Here is a 24,162-nt window from a genome sequence, read left to right on the forward strand (position 1 = left end):
CTCAGCCTTATCTGAGGGCAGAGGGTGAGTGAAACCACACGAAGAGGGTAGTTCAGCACACAGGGAACCGAGTTCAGAGGTAGGCCAAGCGGCCACCTAGGGCTCCATTGCTGTGCCCTAACCCCCAGCACACCCGGCCCCCACCCCACCCCCTCCTCCCCCCACCCCCAAAAAGATTCGTTAGCAGAATGGAAGAGGGAGGAGATCAGATATAGGAGAGGAATGAGACAAAGGAACCAAGAAGGGGATTTCTAACAAAGAATTGAAACCACCCTGTTCAGGAGCAGGCAGGTTTCCGAGGATTTCTATGGGTGGATGGGAAGAGAAGGCCTGGAAAAAAACCAGAGGCAGGAGCAAGGTTCATCTGAGCTCCAGGACATGCCACCTCTTCCTCTGGCTCCAACCCCCTCCACTCACTGTCACCTCTCTTAAATCCCCTTTTGTGCTTCTCTTATCTCCCTTACCCAAGCTCTAGCTCCCACCCCCACCCCCAACTTAATTCCATCCCCACCTGACCACGTGAGCTTGTCTCTTCGGGGCCTGCAATTCCTGCTCTGGGGGTGACAGTCACCCAGTGCTTGCAGAGGGAAGTAGCTTGTGAGCTCAGGGAGGAAGTGGTGGGTGGGGCTGGGTGCAGAGGAGAAAAGCTGCGAGTGGACTTTACAGAAGTGTGGCAAGGGCAGCTGAGGGCACCCAGCTCCACGCCACCCCGCCCCATTATGCTGTCACTGTGGCCCACCCTTGAGCAGCCCTCCATGTTGGCTTCCCAGTGGGTGGGTGTCCAAGAAAGAGAAACTATGGAAGCAGAGGGCAGGAAAGAGCAGGCACTGCTGGGCGAGGCCCACCTTAGCACTCACCTGGCAAGGCCCACTGGAAGCAGCAGCCATAGGCTGACATATGTTCTTTACATCCCAGTGCCAAATAGATTGCTTGACAGTAGTTTTACATGCACACCTAAGATACGCACGTGTGTCTGTGTGTGTCTGTGTGTGTGTTTTGGGGAGGTTAGTGGGGACTCATGGGAGGCAATGATGGGAGGGTCCCTCTGGAGAGTGAGATGACTTCTGCATTCCTCCAAACTTCTGGGGGAAGAACTGGATAACAAGTTCAGAAAAATCACTAAGTCTTGGGGGATTTGGAGCCAATCTTCCCACAGCCAGATATGCCCACATCTGTCCTTCAGACCTCATTGCCCCCAGTTTTTTCTTTTGGAAACCTGACTTCTTTTTTGTATATATATTTAAAAAATCTGTGTTCTTGAAAAACATAAGCCATCACTTATGATTTCCATGACACTGAGAGTTTGCCACAGGAGACAATCTGACACAGTGGTCAGAACATGCACCACAGAACCAGACAGACCTTGAAAAGCCTAATTCTGACATAGCAAGCTGGGTGACCAGGTTGAGCATCTGTAAAGCAGGGATGATCCTAGTTCCTCCCTCACGGGGTTGTTGTAAGAAATAATGAGAGCATACATGTTGCACTGAAGCACAGAACCCAGCACGCGGTGAGACTGCTATGGTCGTGTCATCCGGTCAGCACTCTCCATATGGCTTTGCCCCCAGTAAAGCTATTCCGGGTAGTTAGTAATAGACTTGGCACCAGAAAAAGGGTAGCAAACCGTGGCCTGTGGGCCACATCCAACCTGACACCTACTTTTGTTTGGCCTGAGAGCTAAGAATGTTTTTCCTTTTTTTTCATTTTTAAATTTTAACTGTGCTGGGTCTTCCTAGCAACACAAGGGCATCTCTAGTTGCGACACAAGGGCTTCTTGTTTCCAAGCAATGGCTTCTCTTGTTGCAGAGCACGGTCTCTAGAGCGCGTGGGTTTCAATACTTAGCCAACTTAGTTGCCCCATGGCATGTAGGATCTTAGTTCTCCAATCAGGGATTGAACCCTCGTCCCCTGCATTGGATGATGAATTCTCAACTACTGGATAGTTTTTTTTTTTTTTTTTAATGATTGGAAAAAATCAAGAAGAAGAATATTTTACAACAGGTGAAAAGTATATGAAACTCACATTACAGTGCCCATGAGTAAAGCTTTTTCTGGAACACAAAGCCCCTTCTGGAACACAACCACAGTCATTTGCTCTGTATCTTCTATAGCTGCTTTTTCTATAGACTATAGAGACTATAGTCTATAGGGATTATAGAGACTATAATATAATATAGTCTCTATAGAGACTATAGTCTATAGATTATAGAGACTATAATACTTTCTGACCCTTGCAAAAAAAAACGGCCAACTCTGAATTAGGATCAGTAGCCCGATTCCAGCCGTGCTTCCCACCTATTACCAGAGATAATACTTTGCCCTTTGTCACCATAAACATGCCCACCAGCAGAGTCCACACACACCATTGGCTCATTCACCATGTTGTTGTTGACACCAGCTGGCCTACACATTGAAGAGTGTAAGACAGGACTTGGCAATAAAGCATTACTGTTATTTTCTGAGCAAGCACTTGGGGGTGGTGCAGCCCCAGTCAGCCCTACTAAAAAGATTCAATGTGTTCTTTGTTCTCCCAGCCCTTGATCTTTCACTCTTATTACTATTTCTCAGGCCTGCTGTGTCCGTGAGCTTTAGCTCAGCTGGGAAAATATGAGTTGGGCTTTGTCTATACCTTTAATCAGTTTACTGGAAAGAAGTCAGAAACCAAAAGTAAAAGAGAAAAAGCCTTAAAATGTATACATTATTGAGTGCTTGTTATATGCCAGGCACTTTGGGGATTAGAGTGTGACTAAAGAAAGATCCCTGAGAGAGGAAGAGAGAAACAGTAAGGCAGACAGTTCTAAAACAGTGCAAAAGCTGCTGTAATTGAGGCATGTACAAAGTACTGAGGGAGCAAAGTAAATGACTTAGTTTATTGGGATATTGACAAGGAGCATGAGGAACAGTCACAGGGGGGTGACAGCTTAGAAGAGCGGAGAAGAGTTTGTTAGATGTGAAGAGAGGGTGACCTCGTGAAAGTACAGGAGAACAGTGAGGGCAAAAGTAGAGCTAGGGTACCCAGGGCATGTTCAAGCAGAGGGGTGACACAGGGGAAATAAGCTGGCACTAGTGTGTGGGTGAGCCTATGTACCCTAGTCAGGGACACTTTTATTCTACATGGGTAGCCTTCAGAGACTTCATAGACCTAAACGAGGGGTGCAAGTTCATAGATTTGTGCGTTAAAAGTGATTATTGATAGCAACAGAGAGGGATGCGCTGGCAAAGAGTAAGTCTTGGGTTAAAAGCAAGTCCTGGGTGATAGAGAAGTGTGTCAGGAAGAGAAATCTTGGATATAGAGGTAACAGGACTTCATGACATGTTGAGTTCTTAGCTGAAGGAGAGAACACAGTTAAAGAATGAATCCAGGGATTCTGGAGTGGTACTTAGACAGATATTAGTGCCATTAACTGAAGCAGAAAATGCTGGAGAAGTAGCAGTTCTACTTGGGCTGAAGGTAATCCTTCAGTTCAGTTCAGTCAATTCAGTCGCTCAGTTGTGTCCAACTCTTTGCAACCCCACGAATCGCAGCATGCCAGGCCTCCCTGTCCATCACCAACTCCTGGAGTTTTCTCACACTCATGTCCATTGAGTTGGTCATGCCATCTGGCCATCTCATCTTCTGTTGTCCCCTTCTCCTCCTACCCCCAATCCCTCCCAGCATCAGAGTCTTTTCCAATGAGTCAACTCTTCGCGTGAGGTGGCCCAAGTATTGGAGTTTCAGCTTCAACATCAGTCCTTCCAATGAACAGCCAGGACTGGTCTCATTTAGAATGGACTGGTTGGATCTCCTTGCAGTCCAAGGGACTCTCAAGAGCCTTCTACAACACCGCAGTTCAAAAGCATCAATTCTTTGGCACTCGGCTTTCTTCACAGTCCAACTCTCACATCCATACATGAACACTGGAAAAACCATAGCCTTGACTAGATGGACCTTTGTGGACAAAGTAATGTCTCTGCTTTTGAATATGCTATCTAAGTTGATCATAACTTTCCTTCCAAGGAGTAAGCGTCTTTTAATTTCATGGCTGCAGTCACCATCTGCAGTGATTTTGGAGCCAAAAAAAATAAAGTCTGACACTGTTTGCACTGTTTCCCCATCTATTTCCCATGAAGTGATGGGACCAGATGCCATGATCTTCGTTTTCTGAATGTTGAGCTTGAAGCCAACTTTTTCACTCTCTTCTTTCACTTTCATCAAGAGGCTTTTTAGTTCCTCTTCACTTTCTGCCATAAGGGTGGTGTCATCTGCATATCTGAGGTTATTGATATTTCTCCCAGCAATCTTGATTCCAGCTTGTTCTTCATCCAGCCCAGCGTTTCTCATGATGTACTCTGCATATAAGTTAAATAAGCAGGGTGACAATATACAGCCTTAATGTACTCTTGTTCCTATTTGGAACCAGTCTGTTGTGTCAATCCTTGGGCATGATTAACTTGTAGAAGATGGCACAGTTTTGGGTCATCCAGGCAAAGAAATGTCCAGTGGGCAATCACTGACACTATAAGCTGAGAGCCCCGAAGATGTAGGGGCTTAGAAATAGGTGTTTAAGAATCATAGTCAGTGGCACTTCCCTGGAGGTCCAGTGATTAAGACTCCACACTCTTCCAATGCAGGGATTATGGATTTGATTCCTGATTTAGGGAACTAGATCCCACATGCTTTTCAATGTGGCCAAAGGAAAAAAAGTCATCAGTCTATAATGTATAGGGGTAGAGGACATTATTCAGCAAATATGAAAGGGAAAGAAAAAATTACAGTTAGAACCTTGGAGAGTACTAGTGTTTCAGTTCAGTTTAGTTGCTCAGTTGTGTCCGACTGTGTAACCCCATGGACTGCAGCACACCAGGCCTCCCTGTCCATCGCCAATTCCTGGAGCCTACTCAAACCCATGTCCATTGAGTCGGTGATGCCATCCAACCATCTCATCCTCTGTCATCCCTTTCTCCTCCCGCCTTCAATCTTTCCTGGCATCAAGGTCTTTTCAAACGAGTCAGTTCTTCGCATGAGGTGGCCAAAGTATTGGAGTTTCAACTTCAGCATCAGTCCTTCAGTGAATATTCAGGACTGATTTCCTGAATCCATTAGGATGGATTGGTTGGATCTCCTTGCAGTCCAAGCGACTCTCAAGAATCTTCTCCAACACCACACTTCAAAAGTATCAACTCTTCGGCACTATGACTACTGGAAAAACCATAGCCTTGACTAGATGGATCTTTGTTGGCAAAGTAATGTCTCTGCTTTTTAATATGCTGTCTAGGTTGGTCATAACTTTTCTTCCAAGGAGCAAGCGTCTTTTAATTTCATGGCTGCAATCACTGTCTGCAGTGATTTTGGAGCCCAAGAAAATAAAGTCTGTCACTGTTTCTACTCTTTCCCCATCTGTTTGCCATGAAGTGATGGGACCAGATGCCATGACCTTAGTTTTCTGAATGTTGAGTTTTAAGCCAACTTTTTCACTCTCCTCTTTCACTTTGATCCAGAGCCTGTTACTTCTTCACTTTCTGTCATAAGGGTGGTGTCATCTGCATATCTGAGGTTATTGATATTTCTCCCAGCAATCTTGATTCCAGCTTGTTCTTCATCCAGCCCAGTGTTTTCTCATGATGTATTCTGCATATAAGTTAAATAAGAAGGGTGACAATATACACCCTTGACATACTCCTTTTCCTATTTGGAACCAGACTGTTGTTCCATGTCCCGTTCTAACTGTTGCTTCCTGACATGCATATAGGTTTCTCAAGAGGCAGGTCAGGTGGTCTGGTATTCCCATCTCTTTAAGAATTTTTCAGTGTTTAATGGGATGCAAAGCAAGAGAAGCCAATTAGACATGGGAAAATAAAAGGAGCACCTGGAATGCAGAACATCACCAAAGCCATGGAGAAGAGAACTCTGAAAGTTTCTCTTGTGCAGGAGAGGAAGGTCAATAGAACAGAAAGGAACAGAGCAAAAAATCCTCATATAATGGGTTCCCACAAGACCCGCTTGGAATTCTGTGAAGCACTAAGTGTCACCACAGAGAGTTATGAACATCAGTCTGTCTGTTTCCGTAGCTCAGTGCCCAGGTTTGGTAATTTTAAAAGCAGAGGTATTTTTCAGGACAGATCCTTGGTTTTGGATGAGCACCAAAAAGAAGCTGCTGGGTTTGCCAAAAAAAAAAAAAAAAAAGGTAGTCGTTGATGAGCTGGATAGGGGCAGTTTCCATAGAGTAGTAGGTACAGAAGGCAAATTCCGGGGCGCTGAGAGTGAATCTGGAGAAATGAGGGCAAGGAGTATACAGTGGACTTTCAAGAAGTGATTGTTTTAAAACTCTTCTTTTTTCTTCTGTCTCAAAAAACAATTTTCTGTCCTGGAAAACCTCTCTGCTTTCCAATTTACTAATCCTGGGCACTGTGTTCTGGGAAAGGACCAAGTGACTTTTATAACTCTCCTAGGTGGCATTTATCCTTTCACAGAATTCCTGGTGGGCCTTGTGGAAACCCATTATTTGAGGGATTTTGGCTTTTGCCTCAAAAATATTTCTAGGTAAAATCAATGAAAAGGATTAAAAAGTCTTGTTGTGAGGGCATCCCTTACAAAGATAGGTTCTTGTAAAGGACTCAGCCATGAGTCCATGCAAGCTGTCAGCCCTCCTTTTTCTCCAGCTTTTGGCATGGTTCCAGGAAAGGAGGAAAGAGGGGTAGCTCTTCTCTTAAATTTCACTTCTAAACCAAGGCCCCCTTTTCACTTTAGTCTGAGACCAAAAACAGAGCATAGAATATAGGGTAGTAAGAGACTAGGCCCCTGGACAGCTGCTATTTAGTCCCAGCTCTACTTCTTACCCACAGATCTTACCAAAAGAAGACAGCTGTCCCTTTTCTATTTTGACTCTCTTTTATTTATTTTTAATTTTTAAAATATATTTTGGCTGCACGGGGTCTTTGTTGCTGCATGGAGGCTTTCTCTAGTTGCAGCAAGCTGGCTTCTCTTGTGGTGAGCAGGCTCTAGAGGGCACAGCCTCCATAGTTGCAACAAGCACCAGCTTCTCTAGAGTCTGAAGGTGCTTCATGAAGCTCTTTGCAATCCCCAAGACTAGGTTAGACTTCCTACTTCAGACTCTATGTCCCTTTCCTAGCATCTCCCTCCCAAAGCTTGCTTCAGGTCAGTCTTTCCTCCTAGAATATTAGGTATCCATCAGGGCAGAGAACTGTATTTCCCTGGTGAATAGTGATTTCAAGCATCTTTTCACATGCTTATAGCCATATGGACACTCTCATTTATATACAACTTCTAGAATAAGACATATAATTTGTCATGACCTTGGGACAGGCAAAGGCTTCTCAAATAGGAAACATAGAAGATCATCCCTAAAGGAAAAGAATGATAATGCAGACTCCCTTAAAATTTAAATATTCTGTTCATCAAAGGACATCATTAAAAGCATGGAAAAGCAAGTTAGTGAATGAGAAAATATATTTTCAATCATAGCCAAAATTCTTAAAGAACTCTTGGCAATCAGTTAGAAAAAAAAACACATGCCTCAATGCAAAAGTGAGCAAAAGACATGAATTAAACCTTTATTGTGAAATATCCAGAGTCATGTATGGATGTGAGAGTTGGACAATAAAAAAGGCTGAGTGCGGAAGAATTGATGCCTTTGAACTGTGGTGCTGAAGAAGACTCTTGAGAATCCCTTGGACTGCAAGGAGATCAAACCAGTCAATCCTACAGGAAATCAACCCTGAATATTCATTGGAAGGACTGATGCTGAAGCTCAAATACTTTGACCACCTGATATAAAGAGCCAACTCATTGGAAAAGACCCTGATGCTGGGAAAGACTGAAGGCAGGAGGAGAAGGGGATAACAGAGGATGAGATGGTTGGATGGTGTCACCGACTCAATGGACAAGAATTTGAGCAAACTCCAGGAAATGGTGAAGGAAGCCTGGTGTGCTGCAGTCCATGGGGTCGCAAAGAGTCGGACATGACTGAGCAACTGAACAACAATTGTGAAATGTTACAAACATTAAAATATTTTTGACTGTACTTTTTCTTTTGTTTAATTATGGTGTTTAATAAAGGCTGTTCATTCAGTGCAGTCTCATTATTTTATATCTTTTCACGATCTTTTACATAAAAAAATCACATCAGAATGTAAAGAATTCTTTTGTGCCATAGTTTATACTATTATATTGGTTTTAAAAATCTGATCACAATGATTACTTCATCTGGTCCAGTTCCCTGCCTACCCTGAGCCCTTATCTGGTGAATGATCTCCCTATTTTCAGGACTTAAAGATGCTCAACAAAAACATGGAAAAGAATGATCCTCTGCCTTACAGGATCAGATTTAGAAAAAGCTCAAGTTCAGATAAAGCACTCCAAGCCTTTGGGCCTTTAAGAAACGTGTACAATCTCACCTTTTTCATCTCTCCTGGTATTGTTTTCCCCAAACTGCATACAAACTCCCTTTCTCCCCATACCACCACCACTATCACCACATTCTTTGAAAATCTTCAGAGTGCCAGGAATGGGCAGAGAAGTCAGTAAAAGCAGTAAAGCATCTCTGCAAGGAGGGAGGTGGATGGGGAGAAAGACTAGGGTAGGCGCCAAAGTTCTCTTATCTACAGAAGTAACATCTCTGCAGTCCCTTGGGGCTGGACTACAGCCAGAGTTAGGAAATCTCTATAAATAAATGCAAATATCTTTTTCCTCCTTTTTCTTCTCATCTTACTCAATTAAAAAAAATATATTGAATTGAGAACCTGAAGAGACAGATGCAACACTGAAAACAGGAGAAAGATACAAAACCCAAATATCCCCTGAACACCTACCAGATGCTAAGCTGTATACTAGATATTAAACACATCTTTGCCCTCAAGTCACTTATAGTCTAGTATGGATGAACAATAATAACAGCTAGAATAACAGTGACATTTATTTAGTGCTTACACTATACAAAGAATTTTAATATATGTTTTGATATATATAATCATATATTTGGTGGTGGTGGTTTAGTCGCTAAGTCGTGTCCGACTCTTGCGACCCTGTGGACTGTAGCCCACCAGGCTCTTCTGTCCATGAGATTCTCCAGGCAAGAATACTAGAGTGGATTGCCATTTCCTTCTCCAAATCATATATTTAACATAAATCAAATACTCTGATGTATAATATATTTAACATATGTTATAATACATTTTCATGTTTTAAATATCTTAAACCATCAGAGCACATTTATGAGAAATGTCATTTTTCATTCCCTTTTATAGATGAGTAAACTGAGGTATCCAAGCATTAAATAACTTGCATAAGGTCAAGTAAGTGGTTAGGAAGAAGCCAGGCTAGGAGTTGGATCTAACACAATTAGGAGGCAGTAATAACAAATGCACGCATTGTAAAGTGCACTGGGAACACAAAAGAGGAGAGTTAAACCAGCTGGGGGGGTCAGGCAAGGCCTCAAAGAAGGAATGATATGTGCACCATCCTGAAGGGTAGTGTAGGGTTAGGAAGGTAGGCGAGGGAAAAGCATTCAGGAACAGTTACAGTACCTGGGAAGATACAGAAGTATGGGACAGCAGACTTGCGGTGTGGCTGAGTCACAGGTGGAAACAGAGCTAAAGGAAGTGGGCAGAACCCTCACCAGGGAGGGTTTGTGTGTCAGCAAAGGCAGTGGCAAATAGATGGGGAAACAGTGGAAACAGTGGCTGACTTTATTTTTCTGGGCTCCAAAATCACTGCAGATGGTGATTGTAGCCATAAAATTAAAAGACGCTTACTCCTTGGAAGGAAAGTTATGACCAACCTAGACAGCATATTGAAAAGCAGAGACATTACTTTGTCCACAAAGGTCCATCTAGGCAAGGCTATGGTTTTTCCTGTGTTCATGTATGGATGTGAGAGTTGGACTATAAAGAAAGCTGAACACAGAAGAATTGATGCTTTTGAACTGTGGTGTTGGAGAAGACTCTTGAGAGTCCCTTGGACTGCAAAGAGATCCAACCAGTCCATCCTAAAGGAAATCAGTCCTGAATATTCATTGGTAGGACTGATGCTGAAGCTAAAACTCCAATACTTTGACCACCTGATGCCAAGATCTGGCTCATTTGAAAAGACCCTGATGTTGGGAAAGATTGAGGGCAGGAGAAGAAGGGGACGACAGAGGATGAGATGGTTGGATGGCATCACCGACTCAATGGACATGGGTTTGGGTGGACTCCGGGAGCTGGTGATGGACAGGGAGGCCTGGCGTGCTGCTGTTCACGGGGTTGCAAAGAGTTGGACATGACCGAGCAACTAAAAAGCATTTTATTACCTGCTTAAAGGTCTTAAGGTAGTATTTGTGATTTCTTCAAGAATAGTCAACAACTCCAGAAGTCCTATCATAGTGCTGGCAAAGGCCTAACACACAGTAGGCACTCAATATTTGTGGAGTGAATGAATAACTGGAATTGAAAGAAAGTAAAGACAAAGTTGTTTTAGTCTAACTCCACCTTGCCTGGGGCCTTTTTCAGCTTTTTTTCTTCCCAAAACAAGGCAGTTCCTGGCCCTATCTCATCCTTTCCCACCTTCTCCCACCCGTTCCCTTGGCTGCTGACTTCAAAGCTTTTTTAGCTTTCCATACTTCAGTAAATGTTGTTGCATTGAATTGTGACACAGATGCCCCAGGATTAATCAGATAAATCTAGCCAATCAGTTAGCTAAGAGTTTTTACTCCTCCCTAGCTTGAAATTTTAATCCCTTTTGTCTCCAGAAGCCCTTGAAAGGAGAGCTGGAAAAAATCACTAGGGCTTTTGCTATCCCTATAGTTATTTCCTTTCCGCCATGCCACTGTGACTCTCTAAATTCTGCAACTCCCCCCACCATACAAGCAGAAGGATATATTTTTGAGCTGGGCCAATGAACTTTTATGCAGAGTACATCATGCAAAATGCTGGGCTGGATGAAGCACAAGCTGGAATCAAGATTGCCGGGAGAAATATCAATAACCTCAGATATGCAGATGATACCACCCTTATGGCAGAAAGTGAAGAAGAACTAAAGAACCTCTTTATGAAAGTGAAAGAGGAGAGTAAAAAAGATGACTTAAAACTCAACATTCAAAAAACTAAGATCATGGCATCTGGTCCCTTCACTTCATGGCAAATAGATGGGGAAACAATGGAAACAGTGACAGACTTTATTTTCTTGGGCTCCAAAATCACTGCAGATGGTGACTCAGACATGAAATTAAAAGACGCTTGCTCCTTGGAAAAAAAGCTATGGCCAACCTAGACAGCATATTAAAAGGCAGAGACATTACTTTGCAATAAAGGTCCATCTAGTCAAGTCTATGGTTTTTTCAATAGTTACGTATGGATGTGACAGTTGGACTATAAAGAAAGCTGAGCACTGAAGAATCAATGTTTTTGAATTGTGGTGTTGGAGAAGACTCTTGAGAGTCCCTTGGGCTGCAAGGAGATCAAACCAGTCAATCCTAAAGGAAACCAGTCCTGAATATTCATTGGAAGGACTGAGGCTGAAGCTGAAGCTCCAATACTTCGGCCATCTGATGCGAAGAACTGACTCAGTGGGAAAGATCTAATGCTGTGGAAAGATAGAAGTCAGGAGGAAAGGGGGATGACAGAGGATGACATGGTTGGATGGCATCACCAACTCGATGGCCATGAGCCTGAGCAAACTGGTAGATGGTGAAAGACAGGAAAGCCTGGTGTGCTACAGTCCGTGAGGTTGCAAAGAGGTGGACACAACTGAGTGACTGAACTGAACTGAATGAATGAGGAGACTTCTCTGCCAGCCCCTTGGCTTACATGGTAGGAAAGAGTGTCCCGGGACTGGCTGAGACCAGGTTTCAGTGACCTTCCGCCTTGTTACCTTTATTTATTGCTTCATCAAGGTGATCCTGGGAGAATTGCTTGTATCACCTCCTAGGCCTAAGGGAAGACCTCTGGCTGCTGAAGCCACTCACCCCATCTAGCCACCATCCTGGGTTACCCTCTGGCCCCCCAATCCCAGTTTGCCTTCCTTGGCTTGCTGCTGGGGCCTGCATGGCTCAGGAGATTTCTTCTGTTGATGGTGGTGGTGTTGGTGTTGAGCTTTGTTTTGGCTTTCTCCTAATCTGAAACAGATGGAACGAGGAAACGAAAAACATTTGACTTATCTTTGGTAAACTTCAAAGACAGATTAGAAGCAAATAAACAACCATCAGTAAACAAGAATTTAATGCACACTGAGGAGTGTTTTGGTGATCCAAATTAGTCCTGGCCAATAGAAATATAATGTGAGTCATGAATGCTATGAAAAAAATTTTAGTAGCCACCTTAAAAAGATTTTAAAAAAATAGCTATGTTAATGTTTATAAGATGTTATTTCTATAAACATGTTATTTAACCTAGTATAGGTGGCACTAGTGGTAAAGAACCTGCCTGCCAATACAGGAGATGTAAGAGACGCAGGTTCAGTCCCTGGGTCAGAAAGATCCCCTGGAGGAGGGCACAGCAATCCACTCCAGTATTCTTGCCTGAAGAATCCCATGGACAGAGAAGCCTCACAGGCTACAGTCCAGGGTCACACAGAGTCGGACACGACTTACATGACTTAGCAGCAGCCATGGTGACTCAGTGAGTAAAAAAAACCCGCCTGCAATGCACATAGAGAATTAATTAGAAATTAGCGAGAGTGGACTTCCCAGGCTCTCCAGTGGTTAAGACTCTGCGCTTCCAATGCAGGGGGCACAGATTCAGTCTCTGGTCAGGGAACTAAGATCCCACATGCTACCCGGTGCGGCCAAAAATTTAAAAAATTTTCTTTAAAAGTTGAGAAATTAGCAAGAGAGGTTCACAAAAACTAGTTGGAGGAGGTAATCTGGTTGACTCAGTGAGAGACAGCAGAGGCTCAGTTAGGGTGATGGCCGTGAGGGTTAACAGAGAGAAGTGACTTCAGGACAAACTTTGAAGGTGGGACTGCCTGAGCTGCTAATAGACTGGTTATGAGCGGTGAGAAGGAAAGAAAAATCAAGAATGTCTCCTTTGACTGTCTGGAGCACATGACTTCCTTCCCCTTCACATCCCTAGCTCCGCCCTCTGTAACCCACATCCCCAGAATTTCCTAACTATAAGACTTCAGCCAGAAAACCAGCTTTCCTGGGTGTTGAACAGGAACTTGTCTCCAGAGTTTCAAGCCAGCACATGCATCCTGCTTCTCTGTAGAACTGTGCTCATCACTCCCGAAATCTTCCAGGAATTCCCAAGTTCCCATGTCAGGACTGCCTTCTTGAGTGGACTGTGTCTATGCACTGGGATCAGTGAGGTGCTGAGAAGGCAGCCCCATTCAGGTCACTTAGTACTGAACAGGTGAACCAGCCTAAACTGGCATGTGAATTTAGCCTACCAACTGGAGAAAAGGTAGAGATTTCTTCTAGGGGTGAATGTCAACCAACAATGCATTCACAATAGGGAGTCAGAAAGGCAAGCCTATGGGCACTGCTGTGCGGAAAAGCTGTAATAACAAAAGGTGCTGGTCTAGCTTCAGGCATAAGTAAAATCCTAAGGAAAGAATTTCCTAACAGCACTTCCTTATTTACTCCAGGCAAAGTTGAGCCTTAGTGCACTTGATACGGAATTCACAGAAGCACAGAAGCGTTGAAATCGTGTTGTGGCTTGAAAACTAAGGGAGGGTGTTGCTGTGTATGTGTGGGGTCAAGGGGATGAGGGATGTTTACAGAAAGCTGAGAAAATAGGCAGAACATGCACAAAGAGGGTGAACTGGATGACGGCAAATGCCTTAGCCCTACCCTTGTTCCCTGCCACCTGGGACAAGACTAGCAGGAGGCATGCTAAGCAGCAGCTACACCAAAACCAAACTCGTAGCATTTGTGCTGCCCAGAAATAAGTACCCCCAACAGATGGCATTTCCCGGGAGAAATGAATTGGAGGCATAATGGATAATGACCTGACCTTAAATCCTGGAATTGGCTGAGTCACAATAGCAATGAAAAAGAGAGTCCTGTTCAGTTTATCTTTCAGCCTCCCCCTCCACCACCCCATAGTCCACACACACACAAACCTTTCAGGCTCTCCCCGCCTCCCCACCCCATCCCACCACACACACGCACACGCACACACACACGCACACACACACACACACGTACACACAGACATACACAGACACATACACACCCACACCCCAGTCCAAGAACCAGTCCTTCATGGATTTAAGAGATGGGAGGACACAATACATGATTATTTCAGTCTGCTCCATGACACCTTCTTAGCAATGGGCATAAATCCTAGGCCTGGTTCTCCAGAAATAACCAGTAGCTCCTTGGGCAGGAAGCCTGACTTTCTCTCTAGTTCAGGTCTATTTTCTTTTCTGACACTCTCTCATGCTTTCACTAGAGGATTAAGGAGAGTGATTTCCAAGGCTAGTAATACCATGACTTGAAGCCCATCCCCAGAGAGACTGTCACTTCCCCACCAGATCCAAGATATGAATGGATGGCAGGGAGACATGGAGTGGAGGATGGAGATGGGAAGAAAGCTAAAGGAAGAGAGAAGCCATCAATGGAGTTCGAACCAATTCTCACCCTTTTTGGACAACCAGCAGGATTTCGCATCCTGACCTGGTAACTTGAATTGTACATCGTCATTAATCTTTTCTTATTCACCCTCCAAGTGATGGATATCCATGACCTTCCCCAACCTCTTTTTAAATTTTCATTTACTTGTGTTTTCAAACTGTAACAACCACGCACTTCAGTTTCATTGACAGAGTCTGTTTTTCTTTAAACCAGAACTGGCCTTTCAGTTGGTGGTGTGACGCTGTCCCTAGAATTAGTAAGGACTAAACATTCTAATCAACAGAGCCGCACAGCATTCCGATAATAATTGTGTGCGCATGCATGTGTAATCTCAGCAAGGCCTTTGGATCTAATCTAGTGCCTGGAGAGCAGAAACCCAGAAATCAGGTGTCCTAGAGTCAGACTGCAGCTTTGCCATTGAGTTATGTCACTTTCAACAGGTCGTTCCTTCTTGCTACTGCCACCCCCCAAAGTTGAATTTAGGGAAACACCAAATCAAAAATAGCAACAATTCTGAGTTTGTTGTGGATTGGAAATGGAGGCGGGGCAGGGGGTGGGGGTGGGGTGGGAATCGACACACTTGCATTTTTTTTTTTCTTTTTGGCTGCACTGCACAGCATGAGGAATTTCCCCAACCAGGATAGCACCCATGCCACCTGCAGCGGAAACCCAAAGTCTTAACCGCTGGTCCACCACGGAAGTCCAGCTCACTTGCGTTATTAAACTGTGGAGGTGCACATATGCAAAACCCACTCAGCAGCTGCACAAAAAGCTGATCTGAGATAAAAATTCTGAACAATATCCTTATTATGAGAATCCACAAATTTTAAACATTCACCCATGCTTCTTGGTGGTTTGTCTTTCTGGGGCTTTCAGATCATTTGGTGTTGCACAAGCAGCAGTTGTAATCAGCAGGGAGATTCTGCAAGGGGAAAGTGCATTGCTGATCCTGGCCAAACAGACTTGCCTTTCATTTCTAGAGATCTGGAAATATGCTGCCTGCCTGGGGGGCAGAGAGGAATGAAGGGTTAATCTAATCAGCCTGACTGCACAAGACAACCCTGTTTACATGGAACAGGGTCAGGAGACTTAGGGACTTTACTGCTACTGCTGCTGCTGCTAAGTCGCTTCAGTCATGTCCAACTCTGTGCAACCCCATAGATGGCAGCCCACCAGGCTCCCCCGTCCCTGGGATTCTCCAGGCAAGAACACTGGAGTGGGTTGCCATTTCCTTCTCCAATGCATGAAGTGAAAAGTAAAAGTGAATTCGCTCAGTCGTGTCCGACTCTTAGCGACCCCAGGGACTGTAGCCTACCAGGCCCTCCATCCATGGGATTCTCCAGGCAAGAGTACTGGAGTAGGGTGCCATTGCCTTCTCCGAGGGACTTTGCTACATCCTTTCAAATTGCAACTGAGAAGTTAAACTGAGTCCGTTTCCACTGGGGTTTGGCTTTCTTAGCAGAGGAAAACTGCATATTTGAGTCCAGAGAGGAAGGCAAAGTCTAGCTGGACCAGTAGTTCTGAACCTATCTGATGGTATTTCATGTTATTATTTGCTTATTATTTATCATTTGCCCCTCTCACTAGAATGCAGGTGCCGTGAGGTGGGGTTCACGTCTATTGCACTTCTACTATATTCTCTGGGCCTAGTAGGGTATCTCACACACAGTAGGCACTTGAAAAACATTTGCTGAATGAGTGATAAATGAATGCATTACTTGGCTTTTTTTAAGGTCCTGGACTCCTTTTTTAAAGTTGGATGAAAGTTACAATAACTCTCCATTTAAAAAATTGTATATATATGGGGGGGGGGGGATGCTTCCCAGGTGGCTCTAATGGTAAAGAACCCACCTGCCAGTGGGAGACATAAGAGACTAGGGTTTGATCCTTGAGTCGGTAAGATCCTCTGGAGGAGGGCATGGCAATCCACTCCAGTATCTTGATTGGAGAATCTCATGGACAGAGGAGCTTGGTGGGCTACAGTTCCTGCGGTCGCAAAGAGTCGGACGTGAATGGAGTGACTTGGCATGGCATATATATATATATATACATACATATATATATATATATGTATATATATATCTACCAGTGCAGAATTCTAGCCTCCAAATGATCACATAAACAAAAGCTCTTTTGTCACTACATTCTCCAGAGGAGCAGTTCTGAAGAGGACCAGGATTGGGACTGGGGTCTCCTGACTCCTGGAGTACAATGTCTGAACTTGGTCCTCAGATGGCCCAAGGATTCTGGGTCACCTCTGGACATACACTCAATAAAAACAGACCCTCGGTGATGGGGAACAAAATAATCCTGAATTTTTGACTCTGAAAACTGGAGTTGAAACCCAGCTCTTGCCCCTTACTAGCTGTAGTATCATATCCAGGCAGACAGATCTCTCTGGGCCTTCGTTTTCTCATGTGAATTAAGTGGTGCAGCCTAGGCCCAACATTCCATAATATGGGATCGTGCAAAGTCACTAAGTCATGTCTGACTCTCTGCCACCCCATGGACTGTAGTCCACCAGGCTACTCTGTCCATGGGATTTCCCAGGCAAGAATACTGGAGAGGGTTGCCATTTCCTTCCCCAGAGAATCTTCTTGACCCAGGGATCGAACCTGTGTCTCTCTCATTGGCAGGCGGGTTCTTCACCACTAAGCTACCAGGGAAGCTCATTCCATAATAGTAACTTGTGAGTCAGGCCAGTGAAGCAGCTAGCAGACTTGCTTTGTAGTTCAAGCCATCTGTCTCATGGCAGGGCTCCCTCACTCTGAGAAGACAGAACAATTTATGCTGAAGCAGGAGAGGTTTTAAGTAAGACATTGGGAAGAACTCTGAACTATAGAGACTGCGGGACACTGAGTCGGGCACCCGGGTGGAATCTCCCTCTGAAGGCGCCTGGGAATAATGGCCGACACTCAGCTCTCCAATGATCTACTCCCAGTAATGCATGGAAAGGAGTCATCAGGTCAGATTGTCTCCAAAATCCACTCAATCTCTTGATTCTAAGAAGAACCCTAGGCTTACTTTTGCTACAAATAAGATCTTAAGTACAAAATTCCTGGTAATCTGTTCTAATTCTTTGGAACAGGATATTGGTTGTCTTGAGATGTATTTCTTCTTGTTGGTTCTTAAAGAAGCCTGGTAGAAGGCATCATGGGTTGAGGCCCTACCTGGTGGTCCTTTCCACTTCCTGTCTTATTTAACCCTGGAATAACCCTGCAAGGCATGTTTTTATAGATAAGAAAACTGAGACTCAGAGGAAGAAAGCAACTCTCTGTCACATAGCTAGGAAACAGGTCTGTGTGGCTTGGAAATACTTTCTCCAACACTGGGCTACCAGTGGGGAGGAGCTAAGTGCTGGTGGAGCAACAGCAGTGTTTCCAGGCCTGTAGGTAGTGCCGTGTGCAAAGCACAGTCCCCTCGTTCTGCTCACAGAGGGCCAATGTGCACTCCGTACCTGGAGTCTTCTCTGTTTGATCTTCCCCTGAGTTCCTATCTCCAAGTCTCTTCCATAAAACAATGGACTTTTAGACCCCAGCACATAGTTGGAGTGCAAAACTCTGAAAAGAAGAAGAGGAGGAGACAATGAATTTGTAAAAAGATGCTCAACCTCATTAGAAATCAGGGAAATGGAAATCACAGTGAGAGGGCACTTTACACCCACTACAAAGGCAAAAGTTAAAAAGTTTGACAATATCCCATGTGCAGTGAGGTTACTAAATCCAGGGAACTAGTGTACCAGTGTGGAAGAGTAATTGTTATACCACCATGTTGGAAAACAATTGGCCATATCTTAAAATACTGAACAGGCCTTATAACCATTGACTCAGTGATTGTTAAGTAGAATGGTTACATATATTCTTCTGTAACCATTTACTAATAAAAACATTTAAAAATTAATAAATTAGTCTATGATATACATAGACAGGGCTTTCCTGGTGGTTCAGTGGTAAAGAATCTACCTCCCAACGTAGGAGACACAGATTTGATCCCTGGGTTGGGAAGATCCCCGGAGGAGGGCATGGCAACCCACTCCAGTATTCTTGCCTGGAGAATCCCATGAACAGAGGAGCCTGGTGGGCTGCAGTCCATGGGGTCACAAAAGAGTCGGACCCTACTTAGCAATTAAACAACAACAAAAACATAGATACCAAGAGACTATAGGACTGAAGGGCTTTATAGAAGCCTTGGATGAAAAGATTCCCAGTAGAAGGGGGTCAGCCATGGAAGAGAGCAGCATGAAGTGGCCCGCAGAGAGACTAAACTCACCAACTTTCTCGTTCATTATGAACATGGAGGCCAGATAAGACACAGGATGCCCAGTAAATTTGAATTTCAAATAAACAAAGAATAGTCTTTTAGTGTGAAGTCTGTTCCATTGTAATATTTGGGACACACTTATACTAAAAATATGTAAACTAAAAAATTCTCTATCAGAAATTCAAATGTATCATTCTATGTTTTTATTTGCTAAATCTGGCAACCCTAATAATGAACTTCTTATTACTTGTAAGGGAAGTGTCTTTTGACCCATCAATCAAAACCAATTTTTCAGCATATAAAGAGAATCATTTCATAGCAGTGAGACTTCCTTGCCAATGGGGAGTCGAATAGGACTGTTAAGAGTTTGAAGGGTAAAATTAGGCAAACTTGGTTCTGGGCTCTAGCTCGGCCACTTGCTAGATCTAGAGTAAGTTATTCACTCTGTCTATGGTTTGACCTCTTGATCTGTATAACAAAGTACCTGCCTTATTAGGGCTGGTGTGAGTGCTGAATGGGGTAGGATGCATTGCATATCCTCAGCATGGTGCCAGATACAACATTATGTGCCCTCAATAATATGAGTCCCTCTTATCCATGCACTATGTTCCTTTAAATACTAGAATAGATCGATAGCATCGTGGTGGCCAAGACATCATTCTCATTTCTGAGATATTTAGGACAAAATCAGAGACAGGAGTTTCCCCACTCTTGCCCGCCTTCCACCAGCTGACTCATTGTCTGAGAACTGTAAGGCAGAAGAAGGGACTAGATGACCTCCGGAGTCCTCCCAGCCCTAGCATTTGGTGGCCTGTATGTCCTTAGCAATCTTAGCTTCCTTTCCTGATGGCCCCTTCTTTGTGGCTGTAACTGAGGAGCATGTCAAGTCGTGTTGTATCCAGTGTGAGTCAGTTCCATCATAGGAATTCATTTTGAGGCTGTAAACCTCATACTAATACCCCTACTCTTTGAAATGCACTTTTCCCATGCTTTTTAGTTCTTGCTCATACATCACATTATTACTTCAGATTCAGAGAAAACAACATTCATGATTAGATTAGGTCTTGGCCAAGATTTTTAGAGACCCCCACCACCACCCTCTGTCACCTGCAAAACTGTCTCTTCCCCTTTCCTTGCTCTTATCATCCCTGCCTCTTCATCACTTAATCTCTATATTCTGCCTTAAAAATCATTTTTATGACCGTAGTCACAGGTATAATTAACAATTTCTGTCATTGCATATTAACTTTAGGACTGTGGTTAACAAATAACTGATACTTGATACTACTGCCAACCATAAAAAAGTTCACATAACAGAATATCCGTCTGTCACAAAAATAAGGGATAAAGTATCTAGAACAAACACTGCCATGTTCTGTACCATAGCACTGAATGACATGAAACTGAACAGGAAGAATCCCCCTTGAAGGAGGATTCAGCTAGGTAGGGTTTGTTTTAGCTAGAGAGCTCAAATTACATGGTGATCATCCTTTGTAGGAGACTACTTTTCACAGCATGGCTGAGAGGCCCAGCATTTAAGCTCAGCCATCACCTCATTAAAGATGGGGTTACACAGGGGTTTCAGATGATGTAAGAGTTCTGGTGGGTTTCCCTGAGCCTGGGTATTCCACACCTTGCTCTGTGTCCCTCTTACTCCATCATAGAAGCCTTAAACATTGTGATTTTGGCAAACTTACTTTGGCTGAGTGCTTAGAAATGCATCAAGCATGTTTTCAATATCCTTAGTTTTTAGGATAAGGAGCCTTTCTTTGCAGGCTGGTTATCTCAGCCTTGGCTTCCCTGGTGGCTCAGTGGTAAAGAACCTACCTGCCAGTGCAGGAGACGTGAATTTGATCCCTGGGCTGGGAAGATCCCCTGGAGAAGGAAATGGCAACCCACTCCAGTATTCTTGCCTGGGAAATCCCATGGACAGAAGAGCCTGTTGGGCTACAGACTGTGGGGTCACGAAAGTCAGACACGATTGAGCAACTAAACAACAGCAACAACAACAACACATCTCTTCCTTACCTCAACCACCCTGTCCGCCCAAGCTGACCAAGTCTCAGCACGATCCAGAGGATGCACTAGCTCAGAGGTTCAAACATGTCACATCACCCCTGCTTCAGAGAGAGCTGCAGCAAAACTCATGACATTGCCTAACAAGCTCTGCCCAGCCTGCTTCCAGCCTGGAGCAGAGAAAGCAGCAGTGCTGTGATGAAGAGTCCTGTGCAAGAGATCAACCTTTGGGTCTATCTTCTTTGAGAAGATGAGTCAGGACAATCCCTGAGGTTCCTCCTTATTTTGACATTCTAGGCTTCCACTCTGTCATGGAAGGAGAAGCTCTCCCCTTACTCCCAGGTGCAGATTCTTCTCTCTTTTTAATTATTTATTTGTTTGGCTGTGTCAGATCTTAGTTGCAGCACTCGAGATACTCACTGCTGCGCACAGACTCTCTAGTTGTGGCATGCAGTCTCCATGGTTGCAGCGTGCAGGTTCCGGTGCTCCGTGGCATAAGGGATCTTAGATCTCCAGCCAAGGATCGAACCCACATCCCCTGCATTGCCAGGTGGATCCAGATGCAGTTTTTGCTGGCTTTCTATTGTTACCTCTCCCAAATGAGCAATATTTTGTTATCCTTTCCTCTTTTCACTGAAAGGAAGGAAGGAAGGGAGGGAGGAGACAAAAGGAGAGAGGGGGAGGAAAGAGAAAAGCTTTTGTAAACAAAATTTTAAAAATCACAAAACAGACACTGAGAAGTATTTAAGATTTCAGAAGTATTTGATTCTGACAATCCTTCCAAACGCAGCGTCTTTCTTCTTCCCACCATCAGTCAGAAGTGGAAAGCAGATTTTGCCGAGGGGTTTGAGGAAGGGCTTTCTCCTTGTTTCCATCACCGCAGTTGAATAAACTGTCCCCAAACTGAAGCAGTGTTAATCATTACTGGAAAATGAAGACAAAATCACTTAGCCATGGGATCTAGGCAACCAGGGGTGCAACAATCAAATCCACTTAGTTCAAAAGGATTTCCAGAGGAAAATTCCACTTGGTGTTCCCTAGGCCAGCGCTTTCCTGGCTGCCTATCACCTATTCCCAGAGCTTCCTCCTCCTCCACCCATCCTAACTGCCTCATTAAAGAGCAGCAGTCCCCCTCCGCCCCCATAAAAAGAGCAGCCCCTGTGTCCCACCCAGGCAGCAATTACCTCAGGCCAGCTTCACATCTGGAGGGGAAGAGAACCTAAACAGTCATTTCAGATACTTCCTCTTCTGCCTATCTGGGGATTGAGGCTGGAGGCAGCCTAGGGTGTTTCTGTGTGTGTCTGTGTGTTTATCAGCTTGTTCTTGCATGCCTACATGAAGTTTCCATCACAAACAAAACAAAATTCCTGCCTTTGAAGAAAGAAGGTTTTCAAAAGCAGTGCTTCTCTAAATATGTGCCACAGCGCTTGTGTTATAAGCACAAATGTTCTTTGGTCCTATTTCTAAACACTGAGCTTAACAATCTTAAATTAATGGGGAGGTGGGGTGGGAGGAAGGCTCAGGAGGAAGGGGATATATGTATGTACATAGCTGATTCATTTTGTTGTACAGCAGAAACTAATACAATATTGTAAAGCAATTATGTGTGACTTGCTTAGTCGTGTCTGGCTCTTTGAGACCCCATGGACTGTAGCCCGCCAGGCTCGCCTCTGTCCATGGGATTCTCCAGGCAAGAATACTGGAGTGTGTAGCCATTCCTTTCTCCTGAAAGCAATTACACTCCAATTAAAAAAAAAATCTAAACTTGATTTCTTGGCCGCAAGACTTCTCAGACACGTTCCTGTGGATCTCTGAGAAGAGGATATGACTTTCAGCATCCTGTTTCATTTGACTATGAAATGCTTTTGTCACGGTGTGACTTGATCAAACAAATATTCTTCAGAATACACTTTGGGAAAAGCTGACTTTGGAGGAAAATGAGAATTCCCCTCCCCACCCCCCCCAACTCCCCCCCACCCCCACTTCCCGCACCCCCCCCTCCCCCCCCCTCCCGCTTTAACCTCTGGTTTAGATCTTTGGGGATTTTCAACATTGAAGCTAGAATTGATTTAGAACACAAATCGATACTGCAAGTCACAGGTATGATGGATGTTTAGTTTGGGAGACTACGAACTGTTATCTAGCTGTGCTTGTTCTGGCAGCTAAGGAAAGAGATCTGTTTATCCACCGTGGCTTCCTCGTTGGAAAAGCAGACTTTTATCTCTGAAACTCAGGCTCTCTGAGTAGAAAGAGAGCTGACCATTGTCTTGGAGCCCCTTACCTTTTCCGTGGTACCTTTGAGGTCAACTTGTCTTGACTTCTCCTCTCCCTTGGCTTCTCCTCCCCCTCCCAGGCTCCTCCTGTGACTGGTCAAGAGATGCATTTTAATAGGGTCCAGATGGGGGTGTGTAGTCTCAAACTATGGTCCAGCAGCATCAGCAGCACGTGGAAACCTGTGCAAGAATGGAGTATCTCTTTACATATTAACTTCCCCTCTGTTCTTTCCTCATCTTCCCATGAAAGTTAAGTTACCACTGCTCTGTACTAAGTCCCTTTTTATTATACGGAATCAAAGTCTTGGATAATGGTGACAGGCAATGCATTTACTTTCAATAGCCTTTCAAAAGACATGGGCTTCACATTTATAACAGTAAGAAAAGAAACACTCAATACCATACGTATTGTCTGATGAACACATAATATGTAATAACCGATGTTGCTGATGGGTTGAGATTTCAGGGTTCATTCTCTTCTGCATCTATCTGGATGCGGACCAAGCCCCTGCCCACATACCTTAACTAAGTACACTAACTTGAATATAGATTAAGGAGTTCTCACCAGGAAATAAAAGTAGAATTGAGATTCTGACCATAAGTGATGGTCAGAACTCTAAATGCATATCCAATGGTCAGGGCTGGACTCCTCTCAAGCGTAGCACATCTTAAAGTACAGCTCAGGCTTCCCAAGTGGCACTAGTGGTAAAGGACCTACCTGCCAACGCAGGAGACGCAAGGGACATGGGCTCACTCCCTGGGTTGGGAAGATCCCTTGGAGGAGGACATGGCACCCCACTCCAGTATTCTTTTTTTTTTTTTTAATTTTATTTTATTTTTAAACTTTACATAACTGTATTAGTTTTGCCAAATATCAAAATGAATCCGCCACAGGTATACATGTGTTCCCCATCCTGAACCCTCCTCCCTCCTCCCTCCCCATTCCATCCCTCTGGGTCGTCCCAGTGCACTAGCCCCAAGCATCCAGTATCGTGCATCGAACCTGGACTGGCAACTCGTTTCATACATGATATTTTACATGTTTCATTGCCATTCTCGCAAAT

At 44.2% G+C, this 24,162-nt stretch overlaps 1 long non-coding RNA gene across 1 annotated transcript; it reads right to left on the bottom strand.

Moving 5' to 3' along the window:
• Positions 1-511: 511 nt before the first annotated feature.
• Positions 512-22,752, bottom strand: LOC129653320 (uncharacterized). The gene is made up of 3 exons (XR_008715064.1): positions 20,838-22,752; positions 18,007-18,109; positions 512-12,089 (listed from the first exon to the last, which is right to left on the bottom strand). It is a non-coding gene; the product is annotated as an uncharacterized LOC129653320 (long non-coding RNA).
• Between the last annotated feature and the right edge of the window lie 1,410 nt (positions 22,753-24,162).

Source organism: Bubalus kerabau, chromosome 5 (assembly GCF_029407905.1).
Source record: "Bubalus kerabau isolate K-KA32 ecotype Philippines breed swamp buffalo chromosome 5, PCC_UOA_SB_1v2, whole genome shotgun sequence".
Lineage (NCBI taxonomy): Eukaryota > Metazoa > Chordata > Mammalia > Artiodactyla > Bovidae > Bubalus > Bubalus kerabau.